The sequence below is a fragment of the Choloepus didactylus genome, chromosome 16 (assembly GCF_015220235.1).
Source record: "Choloepus didactylus isolate mChoDid1 chromosome 16, mChoDid1.pri, whole genome shotgun sequence".
Lineage (NCBI taxonomy): Eukaryota > Metazoa > Chordata > Mammalia > Pilosa > Megalonychidae > Choloepus > Choloepus didactylus.
The window spans coordinates 61,573,219-61,586,422 of NC_051322.1; the positions used below are offsets into that span (position 1 = coordinate 61,573,219).

General features: G+C 37.8%; 1 non-coding gene across 1 annotated transcript; it reads right to left on the reverse strand.

Moving 5' to 3' along the window:
* Positions 1 to 12,293: 12,293 nt before the first annotated feature.
* Positions 12,294 to 12,479, reverse strand: LOC119511953. Its single transcript, XR_005212293.1, has one exon. It is a non-coding gene; the product is annotated as a U11 spliceosomal RNA (small nuclear RNA).
* Positions 12,480 to 13,204: the final 725 nt, after the last annotated feature.

Consider the following 13,204-nt stretch of genomic DNA (forward strand, 5'->3'; position numbering starts at 1 on the left):
GATCATGTCAATGTTATAGTTGTCGGACAAAAGTTGGCAATATCAAAGGCCTGAACCAACTTCTAAATTCCCAAGAGGTAAGGAAAATGAGGTTTACTGAGTAGAGATACATTGAGAGAGCTGTGGTAACTGTAGATATCACTGACTAGATCTTCACACCCCATAATTCTTCCATTCTCATGCTTAAAAATCATTTTGGGTGGGATCTAAGATGGTGGCTTAGAGAGGAGTGGAAGTTAAGTAGTTCCCCTGGAACAACTAGAAAAAAAACCAGAAACCACTAGTAAATAATCTGGAATAACTGCAGGGGGACAAACGTGACTGTCCACTCATCATACACTAACCTGAATTGGGAGGAATGCCCAAGATCACAGCATAAAACTTGTAAGTAAGAACTGCGGATCCAAATCAGGAGACACCTCCCCCACAGACCGAGCTACAAAGCCTCATGGTGCCAGAGAGAAGCTTTCTCCCAGCAAGTGAATATAGCTCAGCTGAGCTCCAACTGGGGTTTTAATTAGTGAGTGTGAACTGCTCACAATAAGGTAGGAATCCCCAACAAGTAAACAGAGACTATGGGTGACAACGGACCTTGAAGAGCCAGAGGGTCACCTTGGACTAGCTCTGTTCCTTTTTCGACTCAGTGGAGAAAGCCTCGGCCATTTTCAGTTTCCAGTTCTGTGACCCAGACAGGGGTGTGGCACAGGCAGAGAGAGACCACTGAAATGCTAATAACCTCTCCCTAAGGCATCTATCTTCTCTAAGAGGAAAGGGGTGGGGCCTAGCTCTACTACCTGCTGTTCATTCAGAACTTACACTAGTCAAGAATTATAGGCTAATCTTTGCATCAGGCTGGGAGCATCCCTGCACGGCCCGGCGGCCCGGGGCTTCCCTTGAGGAACAATGCACACTAGTGACGTAGCACAGCCTTCCCTCAGCAGAGGTCCTGGAAGATCACAGCTGAGAAGGGGGGCCCGCTTGGAAAACCCAAGAATGCTACATCAATGCCAGTGGTCTGTGGATCAGCGACAGAGAAAATCGGGGGCAAAACTGAAATGAAGGCTTAGAATCTTGCAACAGCCTTGAATCTCTGGGAACACCTGGGAGGTTTGAATATTAAAGCGGCCCTGCCTCCCTGACTACCCAGACACATGTACCACATTCAGCGCAGACAGCTCCAACAACAAACCCAAACTGAGTTCACCAACTGAACCCCAAAAAATCATTTCCCCACACACCACACAGAGTTGGGGAGAACTGACTTGAGGGGTATAGGTGACTTGCAGGTGCCATCTGCTGGTTAGTTGGAGAAAGTGCACGCCACCAATTTGTATTTCTGAAAAATTAGATTGGTATTTTTTTTTTACAACTTGAAAGAACCCTATCAAGCAAAGCAAATGCCAAGAGGCCAAAAACAACAGAAAATCTTAACGCATATGATAAAACCAGATGATATGGAGAACCCGATCCCAAACACCCAAATAAAAATATCAGAAGAGACACAGTACTTGGCACAATTAATCAAACAATCACAATCAAGGAATGAAACATGGCACAGGATATAAAAGACATGAAGAAGACCATGGAGCAGGATAAAAGGGACATAAAGAAGACCCTAGAAGAGCATAAAGAAGAAATTGCAAGATTAAATAAAAAAACAGAAGGTCTTCTGGAAATAAAAGAAATTGTTGGCCCAATTAAAAAGACTCTGGATACTCATAATACAAGATTAGAGGAAGTTGAACAATGACTCAGTGTCCTAGAGGTCCACAGAACAGAAAATGAAAGAACAAAAGAAAGAATGGAGAAAAAAATTGAAAAAATTGCAAAGGATCTCAGGGATATGATAGATAAAATAAAACGTCCAAATTTAAGACTCATTGGTGTCCCAGAAGGGGAAGAGAAGGGTAAAGGTCTAGAAAGAGTATTTAAAGAAATTGTTGGGGAAAACTTCCCAAACCTTCTACACAATATAAATACACAAAGCATAAATGCCCAGCGAACTCCAAATAGAATAAATCCAAATAAACCCACTCCAAGACATATTCTGATCAGACTGTCAAATACTGAAGAGAAGGAGCAAGTTCTGAAAGCAGCAAGAGAAAAGCAATTCACCACATACAAAGGAAACAACATAAGACTAAGTAGTGACTACTCAGTGGCCACCATGGAGGCGAGAAGGCAGTGGCATGACATATTTAAAACTCTGAGAGAGAAAAATTTCCAACCAAGAATACTTTATCCAGCAAAACTCTCCTTCAAATTTGAGGGGGAGCTTAAATTTTTCACAGACAAACAAATGCTGAGAGAGTTTGCCAATAAAAGACCTGCCCTACTTCAGATACTAAAGAGAGCCCTACCGACAGAGAAACAAAGAAAGGAGAAAGAGATACAGAGAATTTTAACAGACATATATAGAATCTTACATCCCAAATCACCAGGACACTCATTTTTCTCTAGTGATCACAGATCTTTCTCCAGAATGGACCATATGCTGGGACATAAAACAACCCTCAATAAATTAAAAAAAACAAAAAACAAAAAACAAACAATTGAACATATCCAAAGCACAATCTCTGACCACAACGGAATACAAAAAGAAGTCAATAATTTTTGAATTGTAACTCCAATATTTACTTCCTACATGATATAAAATACACAAACTCTAATGACAAATCAGTGGTTTTGAACTCAATGTAAAGTATGTAATTTTTGACAAGAACTATATAAAGGTGGGGGAGTGGAGGAGTATAGGTACACAGTTTAGGTGTCCAATTGAAATTAAGGTGGTATGAAAGAAAAACAAGATTGTTATGGATTTAAGAGTTTAATTTTAAGCCCCACAGTAAACACAAAGAAATTATCAGAGAATATGACCATAGAGATGAAAAGTAGAGAATGGGTTAAGAGAACTGGGGGGAAGGGGCAAGGGGGAGTTAAGAAATGAGTGTAGGGCTGCTGTTTGAGGTGAAGGGAAATTTCTAGTAATGGATGGTGGGAAGGTGATAGCATTACAACATTCTAAATGTGATTAATCCCACTAATGGAATGCTAGGGATGGGGTGGAATGGGAAGATTAAGGCTGTATATATGTCTCCACAATTGAGAAAAAAAGAAAAAAGAAAAGACAGTCTAAATAGATGACAATTGAATGCCAAGGATGAACCTGGATGGGATGGAGGATGGAGGACAGGAGGCTCAAAGGGACAAGTTGAGATATAAGGAAAAGGAAATACAGAATGTAAGCTTTGTATCATTGTTGAATCTCTTGTACGTCTTAGCTGTGCTTAATGGGATTGCATAAAAGAATGTTCTTATTCATGGGAAGTGTATATGTGAATTATAGTGTTTGTTCAAGGATGAGTGCAGCTAGCTCTCATATGTTCAGAAGATAGAGCAATAGATGATGAATGATAGATAGGGAGAGAGAGAGAGAGAGAGAGGGAGGGAGGGAGGGAGGGAGGGAAAGAAATAGCGGCGTGACAACATATTAAAGTTAGTGGATCGGGGTATCGGGGGGGGTCAGGGAATGCTGGAGTTCTGTGTATGGGGTTTGTATTGTTTTTGCAACTGTTCCTATAATTTTGAATTTATCTCAAAATAAAATGTAAAAAAAAAAATCATTTTGACTTTTTATTCTCTCCCCCCTTCAGATGTAAACAGCCACCAATTCCTGACAATCGTCCCCTCCCAGTAACAACTTGTTCTATTTTCTTGACATTTCCATTGTTCCTATCTGATTCTAAGCCATAATCTCCATTTGTCTGGAATGATGCAAGAGCATCCTAATAAGGCAATAAAAACAAACACAGCAAACATCATCTAAACTTATGGGGTGTGCTTGGGTACTCCAACTTGAATTTTCCAATTCCAAATCCTATGTTTATAAAGGATCCCTAAAGAAAATCAAGAAAGCACTACTTTAGTAAATGGATGGGAGGAAGTATGAGTGTTCTGTTTTCCCTGGACCATTTCACTAGCTGACATTATGGAGATGTCATTCACCTTATGATTGTTCTTTTGGCAATCAACTATCATTATTTATTGATTGTGGAGAAGGTATTGTAGAATATACATAGTGGCACAAAGTTCAGTCCACACTTGCATTTAGCTTAGTTGGGATATACTTTAAAACATTTTTTTAACAAGTGTATGTGGAAACTGCCAAAGGACTGGTAGGGATGAGAAAGAATACAGCAGTTCATAGAAGCTGAGAAACGATAAGGATTTGGACAATTGGGAAAGGCTCCCTCCTAGGAATGAGTTTTGCTGAAATGTGTAAAAGTTTAGGAAAAGTGGAGTTGGAATGCATTCTAGATGAGGGATGAGGACAAGCGTGATCAATGTTTATAGGAGAAAATGACCAATAAATCCTTAAATCTTTAGGCAAAAATTAAAAAACCTCTCTGGGGTTATTTTGTAGGACCTTGTACAACTTACGTTAATTCTCTAGCTGTCACTTTTTATCTATAAAATGAATATATTAGGCTACATAATTTTAATTTCCCCTATAATGTTAATCGTAGATAATGAGCACTTACTATATGAAAAGCACTGTATAAATCATTTTACACAGATAATATCATTTAGCTCTCACAATAACCCCATGATGCAAACCCTTGCTTCTCAAAGTCTCAGCCATCATCAGCAACTTTTAATAAGCATCTGGAAATTGCTAAAAATTAAGATTATCAGGCTGCCAAGTGGACATGTTAACCAGAATCAACATTTTAACAAGATCCTTGAATGATTTGTTTGTGCATTAATTTTTGAGAAGCACTGACATAGACGCTATTAGTATCTCCATTTTATGGAAATCGAATCACAGCTAAAGTAATTTGTTCAAGATGACGAGGCTGATAAGTGATGGCAACAGTGTTCAACCAAAGTGATCTGGCTCCAGAGGTCATGTCCTTAGCCACTGTTCTGATATCCTTAGTTTCCACGGTTCTATGAATCTACATAGCAGATAAATTGGGGATCGTGTTGGAATAGGAAGCACAGCTAGATGGAGTAAGCTTTCATTGTACTCTTAAGGAAATTTATGTTTCTTAATCAATAGAGACAATACTAGAATTAGAGACAATACTAGAAAATACTATACTATTCAACTAAGAAATAGGATATGTATCTTAAGAAACCTCAACAATACTTTGATTTTTCTGAGACAGATGACATGAAAATCAACATTTTGTGACATCAATTTTAAAGGACAATGTAAGGCAAATGCAGTGATACTTATTTGCTAGATTTAAAATACATGAAATACTTAAAATACTTTGAAAAAGGAATATACTGATTTTCATATGTACTCATCACATTGGTTCATTTCAACCGTCATTTAACATGATGGCTTGATTTTTTGTTGCCTGAAATTAGTCTTAGTTGAGACCAAAAATCAACCAGTCATTTAATCAATGTATTCAGACACTTAAAAATTTATGGATGAGGGCATAACCCAGACAAATTAGTTGTTTAGATCAAACTGATGCTGACTCAATTCTATATCCTCACCTAAGAGGCAACAGCTAAGTTTCTGCATTGTCGTATTTCAACATTTGTAATGTGATTAGATCACTGAGGGCGACGACCATGTAAAAATGACCAACATGTAAATATTTGGTTCCCTTTCTTTTTCCTTGTAACAGATCAATCCCAAATTAGCCATATAAAATGTTTAAAAATTTGAGATTCTTGTTTTGGAGATGCACAAAGGACTTAGTTGCTTAGCAACAGAATGAGTATACTTTTAGTAAGTTAATTTACCTTATAGAACGCCATCAAACAAATTGTATTTTATGAATGTCCCCTTGCATTTAAAAAATAGTGGTCCACCTTTCTTTGTATTATGCCTATTGTATGATTCTAATACTATCTCAGTCTTAGATAATAACACCGAACTAAAAAAAACCTATTTTTTTAATCTTGGTACAAATACATTATCTCCTTGATATTATAATAAATAAAATACTTGTTGAAATTCTGAAACAGTCAAAATGTCTTTTATAGATTCAGTTGTTCCTGTTAGAGAAACAACATTATTTCTTTGTAGACATATCTGTTTGAGTTCTTGAGCAGTGGCTACTAACCCAGGTTTCAAGACTTACTGTAAGAGTTCTTAAAAATATCTATGTCTGGTCTCCAATTCTAGGGATTAGGATATCAGTAGTTTGGAATTGGGTTAGACATCAATATATTTTTTAAAGCTCTCCAGATGGTACCAATGTGCGGCCAAGATTGTGAAGGAGGACGTGAAACGCAAAACATGAGGACTTCAGAGAGACCTGTGAAAATACTGGGGTGGGGAAGGGTTAAAGAATGAAAGAGAGAGAAACAGAGAGGGTAGGGCAAGTTCCCTTTCTTGTAGTCTTTTTTCCTCTCACATATTTTCTATTATATTTTTCAGCCTATCATTGTTTAATATAATGTATGTAAGACTCGAATGTTTATTTTGTATTAAAAAGTTTCCTTTTCTTTTGCACCAAATACCATACATTTATTTGTATTCTGACATAATTTCTTTTTAGATCTAACCAAATTAATTGCATTGACCAGACCAATTAACCGCCAGTTTCTGCTTTTTAGTTTAATAGGAAAAGCAAGAGGAAACATAGTTTTTATGAAATAGGCTAACAAACCTTTTTTTCCATAAATTTTATTTATAAAAAGTCAAGACTGTTAGTATCAATATACTTTCATATTCCAAACCAATTGGTACATTAATCTGTAATGTCCGTATTTCAAAGACACAGCTTTAATTAGTTTTGAATCAGTCACACTCTTATTCCAAAACTTCCTGCTCTTGACCTTTCTTTCACTTGAGGTCTATGATTCAGAATTTCCTGGGATATACTGGTTTGCAGTCAAGGCGACAGTGTTGTGGAGTTTTATTCATGGAGGCTTTCTATCATACATGGGCAGTGGAAGGTGGAAGGTGCTGTTTGGATGGATCTGTACACTTGTTTTAGATTCATCACTACCACATTGTTTCATGGTTTATTTTCTTTCCCTTCACTAGGAATTCATCATCTCTTCTGTTCTCATCTTGTTTATAGCAAATGCTTCTTTATACTGAGTCAAATGAGATCCTCTAGAAAATTTAGATGTTTTTCCAGACACTTTCTCCCTCTGCTACTCAATTCACATTTCAAATAGATGTAGAAATGGCTTTCACTTTGAATTCTTCTGTGTTAGCTGGGCTTGGAGTTCCTGGGCTCTGGGAAATATTTTTTTTAAATTTAATTTTATTGAGATTGTTCACATACCATACAATTATCCAAAGATCCAAAGTGCACAATCAATTGCCCATGGTACCATCATACAGCTGTGCATCCATCACTACAATTATTTTTTTTCAATTTTTAGAACATTTTCATTACTCCAGAAAAGAAATAGAGACAAGAAAAAAAAAAACCTCAAATCCTCCCATACCCCTAACCAGCCCCCCTCCATTATTGACTCATAGTATTGTTATAGTATATTTGTTACTATTGATGAAAGAATATTAAAATACTACGAACTGTAGTATGTAGTTTGCAATAGGTGTATTTTTCCCTATATACACCTCTATTATAAACTTCTAGTTATAGTATCATACATTTGTTCTAGTTGATGAAAGAGATTTCTAATATTTGTACAGTTAATCACAGACATTGCCCACCACAAGATTCACTGTTTTATACATTCCCATCTTTTAACCTCCAACTTTCATTCTGGTGACATATGTGACTCTAAGCTTCCCCTTTCCACCACATTCACGAACCATTCAGCACTGTCAGTTATTCCCACAATAACGTGCTACCATCACCTCTGTCCACTTCCAAACACTTAAGTTCAACTTAGTTGAACATTCTGCTCATAATAAGCACCCGCTCCCCATTCTTTAACTCGTTCTATATCCCAGTAACTTATATTTCATGTCTATGAGTTTACATATTATTATTAGTTCATATCAGTGAGACCACGCAATATTTGTCCTTATGGGTCTGACTTATTTCACTCAATGTAGTGCCCTCAATGTTTCTTCATCAATCTGTTTTTTTTTTGAAGACGATTTTGTTCATGTACAATACTGTCCGTTCTAAGTAAACAATCAATGGTTCCCTGTATAGTCATACATTTATGTATTAACCACCATCACCACTATCTATATAAGGACATCTCCATTTCTTCCACAAAGATGGAGAGAAGAGTCAAAGAAGGTAGAGAGACAAAAGAAAAAGGAAAAGAAAGAAAAAAAAAACATGACAGCTAAAAAGCAACAAAAGGAAAGATAGAGTTAACCTAAAATAGAATAAGAGAGACAACATCACCAATGCCAAGAGTCCCATACCCCTCCCTTATGTCCCCCTCTTAAAGGCATTTAGCTTTGGTATATTGCCTTTGTTACATTAAAGGAAACATAATACAATGATTCTGTTAACTATAGTCTCTAGTTTGCACCGATTGTATTTTTTCCCCAATTCCACCCTATTTTTAACACCTTGCAAGGTTGACATTCATTTGTTCTTCCTCATGTAAAAACATATTTGTGGAGGCACAGAAGGTTCCCTGGCTTGGCAAGTTAGTCAGGGAGGCCGCTCCCTAAGCATTGGATGCCTAAAGGCAGGCACCAGGCTGAGAGAAGGCCAAAGCATTGTGTGCCTGAAGGCCAGCACCAAGGCATTGTGGGCCTGGGGGCAGGTACCAAGGCACTGTGTGCTTGAAGGCAGGCACCGAGGCATTGTGCACCTGACGGCAGGCAATTAAGTTGGAGAATGATGTCGGGCTCCTTCTGTGCCCCTGCTTTCCCACCTGGTTCAGAAGAGATCATTCCCTGAGATTACTATTGTCCCCAAGCTTGCACCCGAAGATTGTAAACATGCTAGTCTTGTGATTTTAGAACAAACGCAGTTGCCTGGGGAAATGGGAAAAACAATTACATAGCCCAAAGAATGCTTATGCTATATAATCCTGTACTAAAAAGCCAATAAAGAACTTCTTACAGGAACAGACTGACGGAGTCGGCTCCCTTCTTTCACACATATTTGTACATTTTAACACAATTGTTATACACTGAGTTATACAGTCCCAGTCTTTATCTTTCCTCTTTCCTTCTGGTGTGCCACACATGCTCCTAACCTTCCTCTTTCAACCATACTCACAGTCATGTTTGTTCAGTGTACTTACATTGCTGTGCTACCATCACCCAAAACTGTGTTCCAAACCTCTCACTCCTGTCTTTTCCTATCTGTCTGTAGTGCTTCCTTTAGGATTTCCTGTAGTGCAGGTAACTTGTTCACAAACTCTCTCATTGCCTGTCAGAGAATATTTTAAGTTCTCCCTCATGTTTGAAGGACAGTTTTGTGAGATATAGGATTCTTGGTTGGTGGTTTTCCTCTTTCAGTATCTTAAATATATCATACCACTTCCTTCCTGCCTCCATGGTTTCTACTGAGAAATCTGCACATAGTCTTATCAAGCTTCCTTTGTATGTGGTGGATCGCTTTTCTCTTGCTGCTTTCAGGATTATCTCTTTGTCTTTGATGTTAGACTATTAAGTGTCTTGGCATAGGTCTATTCAGATCTATTCTGTTTGGGGTATGCTGAGCTTCTTGGATCTGTAATTTTATGCCTTTATAAGAGATGGGAAATTTTCATTGATTATTTCCTTTATTATTGCTTCTGCCCCTTTTCCCTTCTTTTCTCCTTCTGGGACACCCAAGATGTGTACATTTATGCGCTTCATGTTGTCCTTAAGTTCCCAGAGACATTGCTCGTATTTTTCCATTCTTTTCCCTGTCTTTTCTGTTGTGTGTAGGATTTCAGGTGTCTTGTTCTCCAGTTCCTGAGTGTTTTCTTCTGCCTCTTGAGATCTGCTGCTGTATGTCTCCATTGTGTTTTTCATCTCTTGTGTTGTGCCTTTCACTTCCATAGTTTCTGCCAGTTGTTTTTTCAAACTTTTGATTTCTACCTTCTGTTCGTCCAATGTTTTCTTTATAGCCTTCATCTCTTTTGCCATATCTTCCCTGAACTAGTTGATTTGGTTTTTGATTTGATTTAGCATATTTCTTTGAAAATCTTTAATAGATTGTTTCATTAAAGTCAAACAATATCTCAACTGTATGTTGACTGAGGTGTAAGTTTGTTCCTTTGACTGGGCCATATCTTTGTTTTTCCTAGTGTCGATTGTAGTTTTCTGTTGTCTAGGCATCTAGTTTCCTTGGTTACCCCTATCATATTTTCCCAGTCCAGAACCGGTTCAGATCTCAGAGTGGGGTTATATTCAGTTTCAAGTCTCCCTGCGCGTGTGCCTTAGAGTTTGACAGATTTTCCCATGAAGTCTCTAACTGCTGTGCTTTTCCTAACCTGCCCAGTAGATGGAACCTGTCAGCCTGTCACTCTGACTGGTGTTACGAGGTGTGGCCTCTTTAGTTTCTGTTTTGGCTGTTTTTCTCCAGGCTCTGGGGTCTGGTTCTGAAGGGAAAGCTGGGCCCCACCTCCTTACTCTTAGGGAAGATACACCCCCTAGGGAGTTATCATCTGCATTTGAATTGTGGTCTCTCTGACTCTGTTATCTCTGCCCCTGTGTGGGTCAGAGCACTGTGAACTGAAAATGGCTGAGGGTCTCTCCGCTGAGCCCCTCATATTGAGAGACAGAAAAAGGGACAGAAAGCCCCCTTTTAGAGCCAGTACATGGCCCCCCATTTCACTCATTGGCCAGAAGTAACACCTGGTCTTCTGGGCTCCCCTTCTCGGGACAGGGGAATCTTCTGGTTCTTTAAGGTCAGTCATCACTAAAAGTGTCATTCTGCTTGTTGGGGGTTTGTAGCTTGTATTCAGTAGTCCACATTTGTTAATCAAAACCCTAGTTGGAGCTCGGTTGAGCTATATTCACTTGCTGGGAGAGTGCTGCTTTCTACCACAGTGAGACTGCCGCGGGGAGAGGGGGCTCTCGGCACAGGTCCGTAGTTTTTACTTACAGATTTTATGCTCAGGCATTCCTCCAAATCTAGGTTGGTGTACGATGTGTGGACAGTTATGGCTGTTCCCCAGCAGTTATTCCAAATTATTTACTAGTTGTTCATTAGTTGTTCCAGGGGACTAACTAACTTCCACTCCTCTCTATGTTGCCATCTTGCCCCCCGGAGTGTCTGGGAAATATCTAACAGGCACTGTTCATTCAGTAGTCAAGTTGAAAGAAAGCTACAATATTGCTCAAAACTGTCCATTCCCTTACCAGCTACCCTGTATTTGGACTTTTGTTGCTTCAAGACTGTTGCCATTGGACCTACAAATCTATGGAACTATGATTTTGGCATAGTGATTTAATCCCACTTCCTAGTCTAGGAAAAATATTCCCTAGTACCTGCCCTGTTCTTATTTGCAACAAACCTATGAAAATCGTTCAGGGACATTAAGAAAACCACATATTCATTTTTCATTCCCCATACAAACTTCTTGAATACCTATTAAATTCAAAGCATAGCACTAAGTTTTATGGCTATTGCAAAGATACCGTAATAATACAAAAAATGTTAGTTCTCTTTTGTCCTGATGTAATAGAAATCAGTCAGAGAGACTGATTCTCTCCCTCTCGGTGTTCCTCCCCTACTGGAGAGGCTGAACTGCAATACAGCAGAGTTACAAGACCAGAAGGGATATGAGGACCAGGTCAACATAGCTGTAGTTATAGCTGCCATAATATGGAAGGCTAGACCCAGGAGGCCTGATTGTATTATTACCAGTGAAATGGTTTTCTCTGTTCCTGTGCTTTTAGTAAATTCTCAATGGCTGAAGACATTTACATACTTTTCTATGATATTTTTGATATAGAACTCCAACATATTTTATTAGTTTATTCCTGAGTATAATTATTTTTGCTATTCTGCATGTATCATTTTCAATAGAAATTTTAATTTTTAGCTGGCAAATAGGAACATACTGGTTATTTTATGTTGATTTTTGAACTCTATTCTTTTGAACTCTATTATTAATTACATTTTTTCAAGATATATGCTAAATTTTATTTAGAAAATTGTATATTATCTAGGAATAATGGTGAATTAGTTTATTTTTCCCTAATCTATATATTATATCTTTTCTCTGGTCCTATCAAACTGGTGGGGGACACAATTCAATGTTGAAAGAGTGACAGCAGAAATCCTTATTTCATGTCTGAATTTTAAGAAATTATTCCTATCATTTAACCTTAAATTTTAATTTCTGCAGAATTTTTTGTAGACTTCTTTATCAAGTCAAGGAAATTCTCCTCTTTTTCTAGTTTGATTGACTAGAGTTTTTAAAAGTCATGAATGGGCACTGAAATTTTACAAATGGTTTTTCTGCATCTAGGATCATATCGTTTCCCATTTTTTTTCCCATCAATCACCAGCTGTCCTAGTGACAAAACTTATACTTCTGAAATCTCTTGATGTTGATTTCTCACGAAGAGCAACCAAGGGGCCCTACATGTGCCATACATGACAGAAGCCCTTTTTTCCCATTAATATTTTCAGGTGGTAAATTTATTCAAGACATTTTCTAATGTTAAATAAAACCATCTTGGCCATATATATCATTCTCTAAAATATATTTCTGGATTCAGTTTTATCTGGGGTTTTTGCATCTATGTTCTCTATGTAAAGATTGGCATTTTCCTATCTTATACTCTCCTTTTCTACATATGTATCAATTACTTTGCAAATAGAGATGGTTTTACCTCTTCTTTTCAATATGGATATCTTTTAGTTTATTCTCATGTTTAATTTCCCTGGCTAGACCCTCCAGCATAATATTGAATGAAAGTAGTGAGAGGAGACATCCTCGGCTTCTTCCTGATCTTAGGGGTGAAGAAAGCATTGATTGTTTCACTATTAAATCTGATGTTATGTCTGGATTTCAGCAGATGCCCTTTATCAGACTGAGGAACTTCCTTTCTGTTCCTAGTTTGTTGAATATTTTTACAAATGGGTGTTGGATTATGTCAAACATTTTTCTGTATCTTTTGAGATGATCATGAGGTTTTGTCCTTTATTTTATCAATCTGCTTTTTTACAGGGTTTGCATTTTAGATGTTATACTAACTTTGCATTTCTGGGATAAATCCCACTTGATCATGCCCCACTGCTCTCAAATCCTTGAAACTGCCTCCCCATTCTCAGAATTCTAGTGTGAACCTACCATCCTTCAAAGTAGATTAGCTGAATGTAAAAAACATGTGATG